The following is a 22,500-nucleotide window of genomic DNA, read 5'->3' on the forward strand; positions in this document are numbered from 1 at the left end:
TTTCAGTGATATATGGGTAAATTCTACCATTTATTCTTATGTATATGGCATTTCTATGCCATATTTATACAATCCATTCATATCTTAATGTATATTTATTATATTATACATTATTATGCCTTATAGGTATTATACCTATAAGCCATATCCATACGATTCATTCACTAGTGCCGCCCCTCACTAGGTTTATAATTGTTATATCATTGATATACAATTTATTTCTATATATATGGCATTTATATGCCATATCCATACAATGCATTCACATTTCAATGTATATTTACTTGTTATACATTATTATGCCTTATAGGTATTATACCTATAAGCCATATCCATACGATTCACTTATATAAATATATGTATATTTTTCTATACATAATTTTTTTTTTACTTTTGTATGGTTTTCTATGCATATCCATAGTTTATATGGATATGCTTGGCGTTCTATATAGTATTGACAAATTCATATGCATAACATAAGTTTTGACCAATACGAGGAGGGGCCCGCCAACGACCACCTCCCTATAGTAGTTTTTTACCCCACGCACTATTGCGTGCCTGTTTACAGTACTAGTGCCAGCTATCACTAGGTTTATATATCGTGTTTCAGTGATATATGGGTAAATTCTACCATTTATTCTTATGTATATGGCATTTCTATGCCATATTTATACAATCCATTCATATCTTAATGTATATTTATTATATTATACATTATTATGCCTTATAGGTATTATACCTATAAGCCATATCCATACGATTCATTCACTAGTGCCGCCCCTCACTAGGTTTATAATTGTTATATCATTGATATACAATTTATTTCTATATATATGGCATTTATATGCCATATCCATACAATGCATTCACATTTCAATGTATATTTACTTGTTATACATTATTATGCCTTATAGGTATTATACCTATAAGCCATATCCATACGATTCACTTATATAAATATATGTATATTTTTCTATACATAATTTTTTTTATTTTTGTATGGATTTCTATGCATATCCATAGTTTATATGGATATGCTTGGCGTTCTATATAGTATTGACAAATTCATATGCATAACATAAGTTTTGACCAATACGAGGAGGGGCCCGCCAACGACCACCTCCCTATAGTAGTTTTTTACCCCACGCACTATTGCGTGCCTGTTTACAGTACTAGTGCCAGCTATCACTAGGTTTATATATCGTGTTTCAGTGATATATGGGTAAATTCTACCATTTATTCTTATGTATATGGCATTTCTATGCCATATTTATACAATCCATTCATATCTTAATGTATATTTATTATATTATACATTATTATGCCTTATAGGTATTATACCTATAAGCCATATCCATACGATTCATTCACTAGTGCCGCCCCTCACTAGGTTTATAATTGTTATATCATTGATATACAATTTATTTCTATATATATGGCATTTATATGCCATATCCATACAATGCATTCACATTTCAATGTATATTTACTTGTTATACATTATTATGCCTTATAGGTATTATACCTATAAGCCATATCCATACGATTCACTTATATAAATATATGTATATTTTTCTATACATAATTTTTTTTTACTTTTGTATGGTTTTCTATGCATATCCATAGTTTATATGGATATGCTTGGCGTTCTATATAGTATTGACAAATTCATATGCATAACATAAGTTTTGACCAATACGAGGAGGGGCCCGCCAACGACCACCTCCCTATAGTAGTTTTTTACCCCACGCACTATTGCGTGCCTGTTTACAGTACTAGTGCCAGCTATCACTAGGTTTATATATCGTGTTTCAGTGATATATGGGTAAATTCTACCATTTATTCTTATGTATATGGCATTTCTATGCCATATTTATACAATCCATTCATATCTTAATGTATATTTATTATATTATACATTATTATGCCTTATAGGTATTATACCTATAAGCCATATCCATACGATTCATTCACTAGTGCCGCCCCTCACTAGGTTTATAATTGTTATATCATTGATATACAATTTATTTCTATATATATGGCATTTATATGCCATATCCATACAATGCATTCACATTTCAATGTATATTTACTTGTTATACATTATTATGCCTTATAGGTATTATACCTATAAGCCATATCCATACGATTCACTTATATAAATATATGTATATTTTTCTATACATAATTTTTTTTTACTTTTGTATGGTTTTCTATGCATATCCATAGTTTATATGGATATGCTTGGCGTTCTATATAGTATTGACAAATTCATATGCATAACATAAGTTTTGACCAATACGAGGAGGGGCCCGCCAACGACCACCTCCCTATAGTAGTTTTTTACCCCACGCACTATTGCGTGCCTGTTTACAGTACTAGTGCCAGCTATCACTAGGTTTATATATCGTGTTTCAGTGATATATGGGTAAATTCTACCATTTATTCTTATGTATATGGCATTTCTATGCCATATTTATACAATCCATTCATATCTTAATGTATATTTATTATATTATACATTATTATGCCTTATAGGTATTATACCTATAAGCCATATCCATACGATTCATTCACTAGTGCCGCCCCTCACTAGGTTTATAATTGTTATATCATTGATATACAATTTATTTCTATATATATGGCATTTATATGCCATATCCATACAATGCATTCACATTTCAATGTATATTTACTTGTTATACATTATTATGCCTTATAGGTATTATACCTATAAGCCATATCCATACGATTCACTTATATAAATATATGTATATTTTTCTATACATAATTTTTTTTTACTTTTGTATGGATTTCTATGCATATCCATAGTTTATATGGATATGCTTGGCGTTCTATATAGTATTGACAAATTCATATGCATAACATAAGTTTTGACCAATACGAGGAGGGGCCCGCCAACGACCACCTCCCTATAGTAGTTTTTTACCCCACGCACTATTGCGTGCCTGTTTACAGTACTAGTGCCAGCTATCACTAGGTTTATATATCGTGTTTCAGTGATATATGGGTAAATTCTACCATTTATTCTTATGTATATGGCATTTCTATGCCATATTTATACAATCCATTCATATCTTAATGTATATTTATTATATTATACATTATTATGCCTTATAGGTATTATACCTATAAGCCATATCCATACGATTCATTCACTAGTGCCGCCCCTCACTAGGTTTATAATTGTTATATCATTGATATACAATTTATTTCTATATATATGGCATTTATATGCCATATCCATACAATGCATTCACATTTCAATGTATATTTACTTGTTATACATTATTATGCCTTATAGGTATTATACCTATAAGCCATATCCATACGATTCACTTATATAAATATATGTATATTTTTCTATACATAATTTTTTTTTACTTTTGTATGGATTTCTATGCATATCCATAGTTTATATGGATATGCTTGGCGTTCTATATAGTATTGACAAATTCATATGCATAACATAAGTTTTGACCAATACGAGGAGGGGCCCGCCAACGACCACCTCCCTATAGTAGTTTTTTACCCCACGCACTATTGCGTGCATGTTTACAGTACTAGTGCCAGCTATCATTAGGTTTATATATCGTGTTTCAGTGATATATGGGTAAATTCTACCATTTATTCTTATGTATGTATATGGCATTTCTATGCCATATTTATATAATTCATTCATATCTTAATTTATATTTATTATATTATACATTATTATGCCTTATAGGTATTATACCTATAAGCCATATCCATACGATTCATTCACTAGTGCCGCCCCTCACTAGGTTTATAATTGTTATATCATTGATATACAATTTATTTCTATATATATGGCATTTATATGCCATATCCATACAATGCATTCACATTTCAATGTATATTTACTTGTTATACATTATTATGCCTTATAGGTATTATACCTATAAGCCATATCCATACGATTCACTTATATAAATATATGTATATTTTTCTATACATAATTTTTTTTTACTTTTGTATGGTTTTCTATGCATATCCATAGTTTATATGGATATGCTTGGCGTTCTATATAGTATTGACAAATTCATATGCATAACATAAGTTTTGACCAATACGAGGAGGGGCCCGCCAACGACCACCTCCCTATAGTAGTTTTTTACCCCACGCACTATTGCGTGCCTGTTTACAGTACTAGTGCCAGCTATCACTAGGTTTATATATCGTGTTTCAGTGATATATGGGTAAATTCTACCATTTATTCTTATGTATATGGCATTTCTATGCCATATTTATACAATCCATTCATATCTTAATGTATATTTATTATATTATACATTATTATGCCTTATAGGTATTATACCTATAAGCCATATCCATACGATTCATTCACTAGTGCCGCCCCTCACTAGGTTTATAATTGTTATATCATTGATATACAATTTATTTCTATATATATGGCATTTATATGCCATATCCATACAATGCATTCACATTTCAATGTATATTTACTTGTTATACATTATTATGCCTTATAGGTATTATACCTATAAGCCATATCCATACGATTCACTTATATAAATATATGTATATTTTTCTATACATAATTTTTTTTTACTTTTGTATGGATTTCTATGCATATCCATAGTTTATATGGATATGCTTGGCGTTCTATATAGTATTGACAAATTCATATGCATAACATAAGTTTTGACCAATACGAGGAGGGGCCCGCCAACGACCACCTCCCTATAGTAGTTTTTTACCCCACGCACTATTGCGTGCCTGTTTACAGTACTAGTGCCAGCTATCACTAGGTTTATATATCGTGTTTCAGTGATATATGGGTAAATTCTACCATTTATTCTTATGTATATGGCATTTCTATGCCATATTTATACAATCCATTCATATCTTAATGTATATTTATTATATTATACATTATTATGCCTTATAGGTATTATACCTATAAGCCATATCCATACGATTCATTCACTAGTGCCGCCCCTCACTAGGTTTATAATTGTTATATCATTGATATACAATTTATTTCTATATATATGGCATTTATATGCCATATCCATACAATGCATTCACATTTCAATGTATATTTACTTGTTATACATTATTATGCCTTATAGGTATTATACCTATAAGCCATATCCATACGATTCACTTATATAAATATATGTATATTTTTCTATACATAATTTTTTTTTACTTTTGTATGGATTTCTATGCATATCCATAGTTTATATGGATATGCTTGGCGTTCTATATAGTATTGACAAATTCATATGCATAACATAAGTTTTGACCAATACGAGGAGGGGCCCGCCAACGACCACCTCCCTATAGTAGTTTTTTACCCCACGCACTATTGCGTGCATGTTTACAGTACTAGTGCCAGCTATCATTAGGTTTATATATCGTGTTTCAGTGATATATGGGTAAATTCTACCATTTATTCTTATGTATGTATATGGCATTTCTATGCCATATTTATATAATTCATTCATATCTTAATTTATATTTATTATATTATACATTATTATGCCTTATAGGTATTATACCTATAAGCCATATCCATACGATTCATATACTAGTGCAGCCCCTCACTAGGTTTATATATCTCATTTTAATTATATATTGGTAAATTCTATTATTTATTCTTGTGTATATGGCACTTATATGCCGCCATATCTATAAAAATGCATTTATATTTCAATGTATATTTTCTATATTATACATTATTATGCCTTAAAAAGTTATTATACCTACCATAAGGCGATATCCATACGATTCATTTATATAAAAGATATATGTATAATTTTCTATACATAATTTTTTTTTATGAATATATGGGTTTCCTAAGCATATCCATATAATACATTTAGTTTTATATGGATTAGATTGGTCTTCTTTATTGTATTGCCAAACTCATATTGATAAAATAAGTTTTGAACAATAAGAGGATCAGCCGCCAACCAACCAACCACTGCTACCATTGGAGGAACATATACTTACTTTTTATATGTCCTCTTACTTGAATGGTCCTCTCTTTACTTGAAAATTTCATTACCATAGGAATCTATTTATACATGGAATATGATTTCCACTACTTTTTCGCGTCACTAATAATTAATATGACGATACAGACTTGCTACCATAACATAAGTCTTGAACAATAATAGGAGCAGCCGCCAACCAACCACCAACCAACCAACCACTGCTACCATTGATAGTAATTTTATATGTCCTCTTTAGTTGAATTTCAATACCATAGGAATATTTATACATGGAATATGTTTTGCCACTACTTTTTCGCGTCACTAATAATATGACGATACAGTCTTGCTACCATAACATAAGTTTTGAACAATAAGAGGAGCAGACACACCAACCAACCAACCGCGCTGCTACCATTATATATACTTATATTTATATAAGTCCTCTTTACTTGAATGGCCTCTTTACTTGAATTTCAATACCATAGGAATATTTATTTATACATGGAATATGTTTTGCCACTACTTTTTCGCGTCACTAATAATATGACGATATAGACTTGCTACCATAACATAAGTTTTGAACAATAAGAGGAGCAGACACCAACCAACCAACCGCTGCTACCATTGAATGAACCATATATACAAACTTTTATATATGTCCTCTTTACTTGAATTTTAATACCATAGGAATATTTATACATGGAATATGTTTGCCACTTTATCATCGCGTCACTAATAAGATGACGATACATTTTGTTTGTTCAATATTTACTTATATATTGATGTTTCCAATTTAGGTCTTTTATATTTCTTCTTCCCTACCTTACACACCACAAACAAAGTGGCGTGCGATGCTGCAAGCAAGCATAATGATTATGCCCGCTTGCAACATCTTTATTATCGAATCATCAAGCAAAGGATAAGCTTCAGTGGATCGCAGTATGGCAGCTGCTCAACCACTTACAACACCTTGCCTGTTACAAAAGTCGTTTACAATTGATTCTAGGCTTTGTCATTGTATTAAATAATGCTTTTATATGTAACTAGCGCGGCATCAGGTGATCAAAGATCCTCCCAATTTACTATGTTACAAATTACATTGGCATCACATCCATTGTCGTTTATAAAGTAAATTATAAACTTTAAATGGTTTAGAAGCCATACAATGCAAATTGCCCCTTATTTATCATTGCAGTCCAGCACGGATACGACCTTAGAGGCGTTCAGGCATAATCCAACGGACGTAGCGTCATACCACTGTTCGCTCGAACAAGTATTGTGCCATTGGTCCGTACCTGCGGTTCCTCTCGTACTACGCAGGAATGCTGTCGCAACAACGTTTTGTCATTAGTAGGGTAAAACTAACCTGTCTCACGACGGTCTAAACCCAGCTCACGTTCCCTTGCATGGGTGAACAATCCAACGCTTGGTGAATTTTGCTTCACAATGATAGGAAGAGCCGACATCGAAGGATCAAAAAGCGACGTCGCTATGAACGCTTGGCCGCCACAAGCCAGTTATCCCTATGGTAACTTTTCTGACACCTCTTGTTAAAAACTCTTTAAACCAAAAGGATCGATAGGCCGAGCTTTTGCTGTCCCTGTGTGTACTGAACACCGAGATCAAGTCAGCATTTGCCCTTTTGCTCTATGTGTGGTTTCTGTCCGCACTGAGCTGGCCTTGGGACACCTCCGTTATTATTTGAGAGATGTACCGCCCCAGTCAAACTCCCTACCTGGCAATGTCCTTGAATTGGATCATACCTGAGTAATTGGAGTTATACCAAATTTTCAAATCAAAAATACATAAATGCACCGTTTTATTAAAGAATTTGTTTGCGATTATATAACAAACTCGTGATACTTTGATCAAGAAGCTTGCATCAAAACCCAATACCATAAGATATAATAAATATATCCGTATAATGGCTAGGAAATGATACACGTTCCATTTAATCAAGTAAGTAAGGAAACAATAAGAGTAGTGGTATTTCATTGGCGATACCAAACCGAAGTCTAATATCTCCCACTTATTCTACACCTCTTATGTCTCCTTACACTGCCAGATTAGAGTCAAGCTCAAAAGGGTCTTCTTTCCCCGCTAATTATTCCAAGCCCGTTCCCTTGGCTGTGGTTTCGCTAGATAGTAGATAGGGACAGTAGGAATCTCGTTAATCCATTCATGCGCGTCACTAATTAGATGACGAGGCATTTGGCTACCTTAAGAGAGTCATAGTTACTCCCGCCGTTGACCCGCGCTTACTTGAATTTCTTCACTTTGACATTCAGAGCACTGGGCAGAAATCACATTGTGTCAACACCCGCTAGGGCCATCACAATGCTTTGTTTTAATTAGACAGTCGGATTCCCCAAGTCCGTGCCAGTTCTGAATTGATTGTTAATTGATAATCGTTATAATTAATAAGAACTAATTGGTTTAACCCAATTAGTATTCTTAAAAATTTTAGCAAGAAAGTTCCACAATTGGCTACGTAACTAAACTATCCGGGGAACAAGTGACCAACATAAATGCCAGACACTCTATTTACCCAGAACGAGCACATAAACCATGTTATTGTTTCCCAATCAAGCCCGACTATCTCAATCTTCAGAGCCAATCCTTATCCCGAAGTTACGGATCTAATTTGCCGACTTCCCTTACCTACATTATTCTATCGACTAGAGACTCTTCACCTTGGAGACCAGCTGCGGATATTGGTACGGCCTGTTGAGAAGTTTGCGTGTCCCCACCATAAATTTCAAGGTCCGAGGAGAAAATATCGACACAACAGTATATGTCATGCTCTTCTAGCCCATCTACCATATCTCTCTGCGAAAGACTTCCATGGTAGTACGGCTATAAAACAGAAAAGAAAACTCTTCCGATATCTCTCGACGGCTTCTTTATGGTCGTTCCTGTTGCCAGGATGAGCACGAGGCCCATATTTAATAACAAACGGATACTCAACAGGTTACGGAATTGGAACCGTATTCCCTTTCGTTCAAAATTATTCAAGTATATTAATTAGCTTGATTTATATAATATAATTATATTTGTATGGCATTTGTGTTTTACTTGAAAATTTTCGGCTTTCGCCTTGAACTTAGGACCGACTAACTCGTGATCAACCACTGTTCACACGAAACCCTTCTCCACTTCAGTCCTCCAAGGTCTCATTCGATTATTTGCTACTACCACCAAGATCTGTACCAATGGCAGCTCCATGCAGGCTTACGCCAAACACTTCTACGCATACCATTGTACCTTCCTACTCACTAAAGTTTCAAAATTTATATCACAAGTAATATAAATCATCTACTTTAGCGGTAATGTATAGGTATACAACTTAAGCGCCATCCATTTTAAGGGCTAGTTGCTTCGGCAGGTGAGTTGTTACACACTCCTTAGCGGATTTCGACTTCCATGATCACCGTCCTGCTGTTTTAAGCAACCAACGCCTTTCATGGTATCTGCATGAGTTGTTAATTTGGGCACCGTAACATTACGTTTGGTTCATCCCACAGCGCCAGTTCTGCTTACCAAAAGTGGCCCACTGGGCACATTATATCATAACCTTGAACTTCATATCAAGAAAGTTAAGGTTCTTACCCATTTAAAGTTTGAGAATAGGTTAAGATCGTTTCGACCCTAAGGCCTCTAATCATTCGCTTTACCAGATAAGATTATTTTATATAACATTAAAATGCACCAGCTATCCTGAGGGAAACTTCGGAAGGAACCAGCTACTAGATGGTTCGATTGGTCTTTCGCCCCTATACTCAATTCTGACAATCGATTTGCACGTCAGAACTGTTTCGGTCTTCCATCAGGGTTTCCCCTGACTTCAACCTGATCAAGTATAGTTCACCATCTTTCGGGTCACAGCATATATGCTCAAGGTACGTTCCAGTTAGAGGCATAAATAATATAAATATCATTATACATAACTATATAGAACGCCCCGGGATTGTGTTAATTAGCTATAAATAGTTAAAAAACTAATCCCATTATTAGTCAAGTTAATTACGCTATTAGGTTTATATCCCAATAACTTGCACATATGTTAGACTCCTTGGTCCGTGTTTCAAGACGGGTCCCGAAGGTATCCTGAATCTTTCGCATTGTTAATCATACAAGTGCATATAATAAACACAAAAATCAATGATAATTATGCCATTATATAATTCCGAAAAATTAACGCACTGTATTCATATAAATCTATCAGCACTTTATCAAATTAATAACATTTATTCTGTGTTAAAATGCAAGCAAATTAATTTGAATAAACTATAAGTTATATTTTATGATAATTTTGTATGCTAATAGATTACAATGTCCTTATATGGAAAAAATGCACACTATTATCATAATATTGTTTAAATATTACAATTTTAATGATGAATTTTCCATAACGGATATTCAGGTTCATCGGGCTTAACCTCTAAGCAGTTTCACGTACTGTTTAACTCTCTATTCAGAGTTCTTTTCAACTTTCCCTCACGGTACTTGTTTACTATCGGTCTCATGGTTATATTTAGTTTTAGATGGAGTTTACCACCCACTTAGTGCTGCACTATCAAGCAACACGACTCTTTGGAAACATCATCTAGTAATCATTAACGTTATACGGGCCTGGCACCCTCTATGGGTAAATGGCCTCATTTAAGAAGGACTTAAATCGTTAATTTCTCATACTAGAATATTGACGCTCCATACACTGCATCTCACATTTGCCATATAGACAAAGTGACTTAGTGCTGAACTGATTTCTTTTCGCTCGCCGCTACTAAGAAAATCCTGGTTAGTTTCTTTTCCTCCCCTAATTAATATGCTTAAATTCAGGGGGTAGTCCCATATGAGTTGAGGTTGTGTATAACTTTTTTTGCAATTAATTCTTTATATATAATGATAAAACATTTTATTAAATTCGTTATATATTTTATATATTTGTATGGCATTTGTTTGGTCTAACGAATCAACGAAGAATAATAATATTGTCAACGGCTTTCTATTTACTAATCTTTAATAAGAGACAATTCTAGATAAATTTTTTATGCTAGACATTTCTCAGTATTATTTGATTGAAAAAGAAAATATTTCTCTTCGTTTTTCACATTCAAATTATTTACTAATGTGAGATAATGTTTTTCATATATTTGTTAATATTATGAATAATATAATAATTAAATTATTATTATCCAATAATATACCATATGCTTATAAAATTTCATTATAAAATTTATATAAACAACTTAATTAGCATAGTCTTACAACCCTCAACCATATGTAGTCCAAGCAGCACTATAAAATTAATTAAAGTACATAACAGCATGGACTGCGATATGCGTTCAAAATGTCGATGTTCATGTGTCCTGCAGTTCACACGATGACGCACAGTTTGCTGCGTTCTTCATCGACCCATGAGCCGAGTGATCCACCGCTTAGAGTTTTATATATTGGTTTGGTAATTTTGTCATATATGTTTTTATTGAAAGAAATTAAAAATACACCATTTTACTGGCATATATCAATTCCTTCAATAAATTGATTTTTATACCTAAAACGAATGCTGCGAAATGTCTTAGTTTCATATAACCAATAATATATCAAGTATTTTTTAAATGGCATTTACGGTATTAATACTTTTTTTTAGCGATATATATTGAAATTTATATAAAACATTAACCTGTAATAATCAGGTACAACATTGTACATTTTAGGTTGTTGCATTATCCAATGTATGCGCATAACTGAGATGAACAATACATATCGCAACGCGTGTATATTATGGTCCATATACACACAGTGTTTTATTAATTAATTGCATTTAATATACAATATAATAATAATATTAAATAAATTTAATAATTTCGATTTGCTTGTTCGAATTTGTTATTTGTTTGCTTTTGCTTATTTATTTATCTCTTATTTAATGCAATAATATATTTATTATTACAATTATTATTTCGATTTGCTTGTTCGAAATTTTATATTTGATCTATAAAAGATCATATTTTTGGCAATTTATATTTTATTTGTATTACTATAATATATTATATTATTATAATAAAAACAAATTTTTTTATTAACGGTAAGGATATTAAACAATAATGATCCTTCCGCAGGTTCACCTACGGAAACCTTGTTACGACTTTTACTTCCTCTAAATAATCAAGTTCGGTCAACTTTTGCGAAACAACCGTAACACACAAGGCGTCACAGTGATCACGTCCGGAGACCTCACTAAATAATTCAATCGGTAGTAGCGACGGGCGGTGTGTACAAAGGGCAGGGACGTAATCAATGCGAGTTAATGACTCACACTTACTGGGAATTCCAAGTTCATGTGAACAGTTTCAGTTCACAATCCCAAGCATGAAAGTGGTTCAGCGGTTTACCCGGACCTCTCGGTCTAGGAAATACACGTTGATACTTTCATTGTAGCGCGCGTGCAGCCCAGGACATCTAAGGGCATCACAGACCTGTTATTGCTCAATCTCATTATTGCTAGACGCAATTTGTCCATTTAAGAAGCTAGTGTCCTTATAATGGGACAAACCAACAGGTACGGCTCCACTTATATAAACACATTCAAACACAATAAACATTTTACTGCCACCATGAATGAAGGCTATATAAGCTTCAACACCATAATCCTGAAGATATCTATTTAATATATTTGAGTCTCGTTCGTTATCGGAATTAACCAGACAAATCACTCCACGAACTAAGAACGGCCATGCACCACCACCCATAGATTCGAGAAAGAGCTATCAATCTGTCTTACACACTTATGTTCGGACCTGGTAAGTTTTCCCGTGTTGAGTCAAATTAAGCCGCAGGCTCCACTCCTGGTGGTGCCCTTCCGTCAATTCCTTTAAGTTTCAGCTTTGCAACCATACTTCCCCCGGAGCCCAAAAGCTTTGGTTTCCCGGGAAGCGACTGAGAGAGCCATAAAAGTAGCTACACCCAATTGCTAGCTGGCATCGTTTATGGTTAGAACTAGGGCGGTATCTGATCGCCTTCGAACCTCTAACTTTCGTTCTTGATTAATGAAAACATCTTTGGCAAATGCTTTCGCTTAAGTTAGTCTTACGACGGTCCAAGAATTTCACCTCTCGCGTCGTAATACTAATGCCCCCAAACTGCTTCTATTAATCATTACCTCTTGATCTGAAAACCAATGAAAGCAGAACAGAGGTCTTATTTCATTATCCCATGCACAGAATATTCAGGCATTTGAAGCCTGCTTTAAGCACTCTAATTTGTTCAAAGTAATTGTACCGGCCCACAATAACACTCGTTTAAGAGCACTAATGCAGGTTTTTAAATAGGAGGAACATATGAAAAAATACAAGTATCTAAGCACATGTAAGAACTCCACCGGTAATACGCTTACATACATAAAGGTATAGTACTAACCACAATTGTAAGTTGTACTACCCGTATGAAGCACAAGTTCAACTACGAACGTTTTAACCGCAACAACTTTAATATACGCTATTGGAGCTGGAATTACCGCGGCTGCTGGCACCAGACTTGCCCTCCAATTGGTCCTTGTTAAAGGATTTAAAGTGTACTCATTCCAATTACAGGGCCTCGGATATGAGTCCTGTATTGTTATTTTTCGTCACTACCTCCCCGAGCTGGGAGTGGGTAATTTACGCGCCTGCTGCCTTCCTTAGATGTGGTAGCCGTTTCTCAGGCTCCCTCTCCGGAATCGAACCCTGATTCCCCGTTACCCGTTGCAACCATGGTAGTCCTAGATACTACCATCAAAAGTTGATAGGGCAGACATTTGAAAGATCTGTCGTCGGTACAAGACCATACGATCTGCATGTTATCTAGAGTTCAACCAATATAACGATCTTGCGATCGCTTGGTTTTAGCCTAATAAAAGCACATGTCCCATAAGGTTCATGTTTTAATTGCATGTATTAGCTCTAGAATTACCACAGTTATCCAAGTAACTGTTAACGATCTAAGGAACCATAACTGATATAATGAGCCTTTTGCGGTTTCACTTTTAATTCGTGTGTACTTAGACATGCATGGCTTAATCTTTGAGACAAGCATATAACTACTGGCAGGATCAACCAGAATAATGTTTTTATTCATATTTCATTCATATTTTTGAATAGAAATTAGCAATATAAATTTTATAGATTGTTTTCTATCGAATACGGCCATTTTTATATAGCATTCGTATACGTTTGTTGTTTTCACAATATATACTTGTTCCGCCACTAATAATAACAAGTTTTTTAATTATTGATGTTAAAAACACAATATTTTTTTTCGTAATACGTAATAATTTTCTTTATATTTGCATATTTCATTCTAAAATATCTTTTTTGTTCGACATACGTCATTATTGTATCCACACATGTACAATTTTTGTTTAACCAATATAAAATATTGAATTAAATCATTTGTATTTTGATGATAAATTTAAAATTTATCTGTATATATTCATATAAGACTCTTTGGTAATATATAATATAAAACCGAGCGCATATATGATATGTACGTTAGAAAAAATAATATATATATATATTATTTTCTTTTAATATAGGGACACCTCTTTTAATTTATCCCCGCAGGGAATTATCACATAACTCAGTATGTGATAATGGCAGACCAATATACATATATATCAAGATTATCAATACAAAATATATATCATTATTAGCCTGCCTCAATTGTAATTATTTATTTGGATTAACGATAAAGTTCGGAAACAATTTGTTATTCTATGTATAATAGAAACCTTGGCCTTTGTTTCAACATTATTATCTTTGGGCTTAAAATATTAACCGTGGAGCCAAGTCTCATATTCATAAATGAATAAAGAAACAAATTTGACGGATTAATATCTTCTCTACCGACAGACAGTATTTTGTCACGTCAATAGTAGATGGCCGGCCCATTGACCATCCTATAGTAGTTTTTGGACCCAATATCTTTAATTCGGGTATTTTCAATTGTCTTTGCCAATCAACCGTTTGGTACTCTCTCATATAATAAGAGAATACACATATAATTCCATTATATGGATATATCTTCATTATTTTATTTGCTACATCACCCTATAATAGTTTTTGAACCCGTCAACTTCAATTCGGGTATTTTCAATTGTCTTTGCCAACCATTTATATGGTATTCTCTATTATAATAAGAGAATACTAGTGTATATCCATTATATGGATATATCATCTTCATATTATTTGCTACACCACCCTATAGTAGTTTTTGAACCCATCATCTGCAATTCGGGTATTTTCAATTGTCTTTGCCAACCAACTATACGGTATTCTCTCTTATAATAAGAGAATACAAGTATATTTTCATTATATGGATATAATGCCATTTATTTTTCAATATCCATATAATTCATTTAGTTTTGTATGTACAAAACAAGTTTTCTTTATAGTATTGACAAAATCATATGTTTACGCATAACATAAGTTTTGACCAATACGAGGAGGGGCCCGCCAACGACCACCTCCCTATAGTAGTTTTTTACCCCACGCACTACTGCGTGCCTGTTTACAGTACTAGTGCCAGCTATCACTAGGTTTATATATCATGTTTCAGTGATATATGGGTAAATTCTACCATTTATTCTTATGTATATGGCATTTCTATGCCATATTTATACAATCCATTCATATCTTAATGTATATTTATTATATTATACATTATTATGCCTTATAGGTATTATACCTATAAGCCATATCCATACGATTCATTCACTAGTGCCGCCCCTCACTAGGTTTATAATTGTTATATCATTGATATACAATTTATTTCTATATATATGGCATTTATATGCCATATCCATACAATGCATTCACATTTCAATGTATATTTACTTGTTATACATTATTATGCCTTATAGGTATTATACCTATAAGCCATATCCATACGATTCACTTATATAAATATATGTATATTTTTCTATACATAATTTTTTTTTACTTTTGTATGGATTTCTATGCATATCCATAGTTTATATGGATATGCTTGGCGTTCTATATAGTATTGACAAATTCATATGCATAACATAAGTTTTGACCAATACGAGGAGGGGCCCGCCAACGACCACCTCCCTATAGTAGTTTTTTACCCCACGCACTATTGCGTGCATGTTTACAGTACTAGTGCCAGCTATCATTAGGTTTATATATCGTGTTTCAGTGATATATGGGTAAATTCTACCATTTATTCTTATGTATGTATATGGCATTTCTATGCCATATTTATATAATTCATTCATATCTTAATTTATATTTATTATATTATACATTATTATGCCTTATAGGTATTATACCTATAAGCCATATCCATACGATTCATATACTAGTGCAGCCCCTCACTAGGTTTATATATCTCATTTTAATTATATATTGGTAAATTCTATTATTTATTCTTGTGTATATGGCACTTATATGCCGCCATATCTATAAAAATGCATTTATATTTCAATGTATATTTTCTATATTATACATTATTATGCCTTAAAAAGTTATTATACCTACCATAAGGCGATATCCATACGATTCATTTATATAAAAGATATATGTATAATTTTCTATACATAATTTTTTTTTATGAATATATGGGTTTCCTAAGCATATCCATATAATACATTTAGTTTTATATGGATTAGATTGGTCTTCTTTATTGTATTGCCAAACTCATATTGATAAAATAAGTTTTGAACAATAAGAGGATCAGCCGCCAACCAACCAACCACTGCTACCATTGGAGGAACATATACTTACTTTTTATATGTCCTCTTACTTGAATGGTCCTCTCTTTACTTGAAAATTTCATTACCATAGGAATCTATTTATACATGGAATATGATTTCCACTACTTTTTCGCGTCACTAATAATTAATATGACGATACAGACTTGCTACCATAACATAAGTCTTGAACAATAATAGGAGCAGCCGCCAACCAACCACCAACCAACCAACCACTGCTACCATTGATAGTAATTTTATATGTCCTCTTTAGTTGAATTTCAATACCATAGGAATATTTATACATGGAATATGTTTTGCCACTACTTTTTCGCGTCACTAATAATATGACGATACAGTCTTGCTACCATAACATAAGTTTTGAACAATAAGAGGAGCAGACACACCAACCAACCAACCGCGCTGCTACCATTATATATACTTATATTTATATAAGTCCTCTTTACTTGAATGGCCTCTTTACTTGAATTTCAATACCATAGGAATATTTATTTATACATGGAATATGTTTTGCCACTACTTTTTCGCGTCACTAATAATATGACGATATAGACTTGCTACCATAACATAAGTTTTGAACAATAAGAGGAGCAGACACCAACCAACCAACCGCTGCTACCATTGAATGAACCATATATACAAACTTTTATATATGTCCTCTTTACTTGAATTTTAATACCATAGGAATATTTATACATGGAATATGTTTGCCACTTTATCATCGCGTCACTAATAAGATGACGATACATTTTGTTTGTTCAATATTTACTTATATATTGATGTTTCCAATTTAGGTCTTTTATATTTCTTCTTCCCTACCTTACACACCACAAACAAAGTGGCGTGCGATGCTGCAAGCAAGCATAATGATTATGCCCGCTTGCAACATCTTTATTATCGAATCATCAAGCAAAGGATAAGCTTCAGTGGATCGCAGTATGGCAGCTGCTCAACCACTTACAACACCTTGCCTGTTACAAAAGTCGTTTACAATTGATTCTAGGCTTTGTCATTGTATTAAATAATGCTTTTATATGTAACTAGCGCGGCATCAGGTGATCAAAGATCCTCCCAATTTACTATGTTACAAATTACATTGGCATCACATCCATTGTCGTTTATAAAGTAAATTATAAACTTTAAATGGTTTAGAAGCCATACAATGCAAATTGCCCCTTATTTATCATTGCAGTCCAGCACGGATACGACCTTAGAGGCGTTCAGGCATAATCCAACGGACGTAGCGTCATACCACTGTTCGCTCGAACAAGTATTGTGCCATTGGTCCGTACCTGCGGTTCCTCTCGTACTACGCAGGAATGCTGTCGCAACAACGTTTTGTCATTAGTAGGGTAAAACTAACCTGTCTCACGACGGTCTAAACCCAGCTCACGTTCCCTTGCATGGGTGAACAATCCAACGCTTGGTGAATTTTGCTTCACAATGATAGGAAGAGCCGACATCGAAGGATCAAAAAGCGACGTCGCTATGAACGCTTGGCCGCCACAAGCCAGTTATCCCTATGGTAACTTTTCTGACACCTCTTGTTAAAAACTCTTTAAACCAAAAGGATCGATAGGCCGAGCTTTTGCTGTCCCTGTGTGTACTGAACACCGAGATCAAGTCAGCATTTGCCCTTTTGCTCTATGTGTGGTTTCTGTCCGCACTGAGCTGGCCTTGGGACACCTCCGTTATTATTTGAGAGATGTACCGCCCCAGTCAAACTCCCTACCTGGCAATGTCCTTGAATTGGATCATACCTGAGTAATTGGAGTTATACCAAATTTTCAAATCAAAAATACATAAATGCACCGTTTTATTAAAGAATTTGTTTGCGATTATATAACAAACTCGTGATACTTTGATCAAGAAGCTTGCATCAAAACCCAATACCATAAGATATAATAAATATATCCGTATAATGGCTAGGAAATGATACACGTTCCATTTAATCAAGTAAGTAAGGAAACAATAAGAGTAGTGGTATTTCATTGGCGATACCAAACCGAAGTCTAATATCTCCCACTTATTCTACACCTCTTATGTCTCCTTACACTGCCAGATTAGAGTCAAGCTCAAAAGGGTCTTCTTTCCCCGCTAATTATTCCAAGCCCGTTCCCTTGGCTGTGGTTTCGCTAGATAGTAGATAGGGACAGTAGGAATCTCGTTAATCCATTCATGCGCGTCACTAATTAGATGACGAGGCATTTGGCTACCTTAAGAGAGTCATAGTTACTCCCGCCGTTGACCCGCGCTTACTTGAATTTCTTCACTTTGACATTCAGAGCACTGGGCAGAAATCACATTGTGTCAACACCCGCTAGGGCCATCACAATGCTTTGTTTTAATTAGACAGTCGGATTCCCCAAGTCCGTGCCAGTTCTGAATTGATTGTTAATTGATAATCGTTATAATTAATAAGAACTAATTGGTTTAACCCAATTAGTATTCTTAAAAATTTTAGCAAGAAAGTTCCACAATTGGCTACGTAACTAAACTATCCGGGGAACAAGTGACCAACATAAATGCCAGACACTCTATTTACCCAGAACGAGCACATAAACCATGTTATTGTTTCCCAATCAAGCCCGACTATCTCAATCTTCAGAGCCAATCCTTATCCCGAAGTTACGGATCTAATTTGCCGACTTCCCTTACCTACATTATTCTATCGACTAGAGACTCTTCACCTTGGAGACCAGCTGCGGATATTGGTACGGCCTGTTGAGAAGTTTGCGTGTCCCCACCATAAATTTTCAAGGTCCGAGGAGAAAATATCGACACAACAGTATATGTCATGCTCTTCTAGCCCATCTACCATATCTCTCTGCGAAAGACTTCCATGGTAGTACGGCTATAAAACAGAAAAGAAAACTCTTCCGATATCTCTCGACGGCTTCTTTATGGTCGTTCCTGTTGCCAGGATGAGCACGAGGCCCATATTTAATAACAAACGGATACTCAACAGGTTACGGAATTGGAACCGTATTCCCTTTCGTTCAAAATTATTCAAGTATATTAATTAGCTTGATTTATATAATATAATTATATTTGTATGGCATTTGTGTTTTACTTGAAAATTTTCGGCTTTCGCCTTGAACTTAGGACCGACTAACTCGTGATCAACCACTGTTCACACGAAACCCTTCTCCACTTCAGTCCTCCAAGGTCTCATTCGATTATTTGCTACTACCACCAAGATCTGTACCAATGGCAGCTCCATGCAGGCTTACGCCAAACACTTCTACGCATACCATTGTACCTTCCTACTCACTAAAGTTTCAAAATTTATATCACAAGTAATATAAATCATCTACTTTAGCGGTAATGTATAGGTATACAACTTAAGCGCCATCCATTTTAAGGGCTAGTTGCTTCGGCAGGTGAGTTGTTACACACTCCTTAGCGGATTTCGACTTCCATGATCACCGTCCTGCTGTTTTAAGCAACCAACGCCTTTCATGGTATCTGCATGAGTTGTTAATTTGGGCACCGTAACATTACGTTTGGTTCATCCCACAGCGCCAGTTCTGCTTACCAAAAGTGGCCCACTGGGCACATTATATCATAACCTTGAACTTCATATCAAGAAAGTTAAGGTTCTTACCCATTTAAAGTTTGAGAATAGGTTAAGATCGTTTCGACCCTAAGGCCTCTAATCATTCGCTTTACCAGATAAGATTATTTTATATAACATTAAAATGCACCAGCTATCCTGAGGGAAACTTCGGAAGGAACCAGCTACTAGATGGTTCGATTGGTCTTTCGCCCCTATACTCAATTCTGACAATCGATTTGCACGTCAGAACTGTTTCGGTCTTCCATCAGGGTTTCCCCTGACTTCAACCTGATCAAGTATAGTTCACCATCTTTCGGGTCACAGCATATATGCTCAAGGTACGTTCCAGTTAGAGGCATAAATAATATAAATATCATTATACATAACTATATAGAACGCCCCGGGATTGTGTTAATTAGCTATAAATAGTTAAAAAACTAATCCCATTATTAGTCAAGTTAATTACGCTATTAGGTTTATATCCCAATAACTTGCACATATGTTAGACTCCTTGGTCCGTGTTTCAAGACGGGTCCCGAAGGTATCCTGAATCTTTCGCATTGTTAATCATACAAGTGCATATAATAAACACAAAAATCAATGATAATTATGCCATTATATAATTCCGAAAAATTAACGCACTGTATTCATATAAATCTATCAGCACTTTATCAAATTAATAACATTTATTCTGTGTTAAAATGCAAGCAAATTAATTTGAATAAACTATAAGTTATATTTTATGATAAATTTTGTATGCTAATAGATTACAATGTCCTTATATGGAAAAAATGCACACTATTATCATAATATTGTTTAAATATTACAATTTTAATGATGAATTTTCCATAACGGATATTCAGGTTCATCGGGCTTAACCTCTAAGCAGTTTCACGTACTGTTTAACTCTCTATTCAGAGTTCTTTTCAACTTTCCCTCACGGTACTTGTTTACTATCGGTCTCATGGTTATATTTAGTTTTAGATGGAGTTTACCACCCACTTAGTGCTGCACTATCAAGCAACACGACTCTTTGGAAACATCATCTAGTAATCATTAACGTTATACGGGCCTGGCACCCTCTATGGGTAAATGGCCTCATTTAAGAAGGACTTAAATCGTTAATTTCTCATACTAGAATATTGACGCTCCATACACTGCATCTCACATTTGCCATATAGACAAAGTGACTTAGTGCTGAACTGATTTCTTTTCGCTCGCCGCTACTAAGAAAATCCTGGTTAGTTTCTTTTCCTCCCCTAATTAATATGCTTAAATTCAGGGGGTAGTCCCATATGAGTTGAGGTTGTGTATAACTTTTTTTGCAATTAATTCTTTATATATAATGATAAAACATTTTATTAAATTCGTTATATATTTTATATATTTGTATGGCATTTGTTTGGTCTAACGAATCAACGAAGAATAATAATATTGTCAACGGCTTTCTATTTACTAATCTTTAATAAGAGACAATTCTAGATAAATTTTTTATGCTAGACATTTCTCAGTATTATTTGATTGAAAAAGAAAATATTTCTCTTCGTTTTTCACATTCAAATTATTTACTAATGTGAGATAATGTTTTTCATATATTTGTTAATATTATGAATAATATAATAATTAAATTATTATTATCCAATAATATACCATATGCTTATAAAATTTCATTATAAAATTTATATAAACAACTTAATTAGCATAGTCTTACAACCCTCAACCATATGTAGTCCAAGCAGCACTATAAAATTAATTAAAGTACATAACAGCATGGACTGCGATATGCGTTCAAAATGTCGATGTTCATGTGTCCTGCAGTTCACACGATGACGCACAGTTTGCTGCGTTCTTCATCGACCCATGAGCCGAGTGATCCACCGCTTAGAGTTTTATATATTGGTTTGGTAATTTTGTCATATATGTTTTTATTGAAAGAAATTAAAAATACACCATTTTACTGGCATATATCAATTCCTTCAATAAATTGATTTTTATACCTAAAACGAATGCTGCGAAATGTCTTAGTTTCATATAACCAATAATATATCAAGTATTTTTTAAATGGCATTTACGGTATTAATACTTTTTTTTAGCGATATATATTGAAATTTATATAAAACATTAACCTGTAATAATCAGGTACAACATTGTACATTTTA

The 22,500-nt window shown here is 33.9% G+C and overlaps 5 non-coding genes across 5 annotated transcripts; all 5 read right to left on the reverse strand.

Annotated features, from left to right (window-relative positions):
• Positions 1-6,908: 6,908 nt before the first annotated feature.
• On the reverse strand, positions 6,909-10,877 carry LOC119558799. The gene has a single exon (XR_005220447.1). It is a non-coding gene; the product is annotated as a large subunit ribosomal RNA (ribosomal RNA).
• Positions 10,878-11,278: 401 nt separating this feature from the next.
• Positions 11,279-11,457, reverse strand: LOC119558801. Its single transcript, XR_005220448.1, has one exon. It is a non-coding gene; the product is annotated as a 5.8S ribosomal RNA (ribosomal RNA).
• Positions 11,458-12,116: 659 nt separating this feature from the next.
• LOC119558789 lies at positions 12,117-14,111 on the reverse strand. Its single transcript, XR_005220438.1, has one exon. It is a non-coding gene; the product is annotated as a small subunit ribosomal RNA (ribosomal RNA).
• A 3,568-nt stretch (positions 14,112-17,679) lies between these two features.
• Positions 17,680-21,650, reverse strand: LOC119558793. Its single transcript, XR_005220442.1, has one exon. It is a non-coding gene; the product is annotated as a large subunit ribosomal RNA (ribosomal RNA).
• Positions 21,651-22,051: 401 nt separating this feature from the next.
• On the reverse strand, positions 22,052-22,230 carry LOC119558802. The gene has a single exon (XR_005220449.1). It is a non-coding gene; the product is annotated as a 5.8S ribosomal RNA (ribosomal RNA).
• Positions 22,231-22,500: the final 270 nt, after the last annotated feature.

The sequence above is a fragment of the Drosophila subpulchrella genome, unplaced genomic scaffold (genome assembly GCF_014743375.2).
Source record: "Drosophila subpulchrella strain 33 F10 #4 breed RU33 unplaced genomic scaffold, RU_Dsub_v1.1 Primary Assembly Seq140, whole genome shotgun sequence".
NCBI classification, from domain to species: Eukaryota; Metazoa; Arthropoda; class Insecta; order Diptera; family Drosophilidae; genus Drosophila; species Drosophila subpulchrella.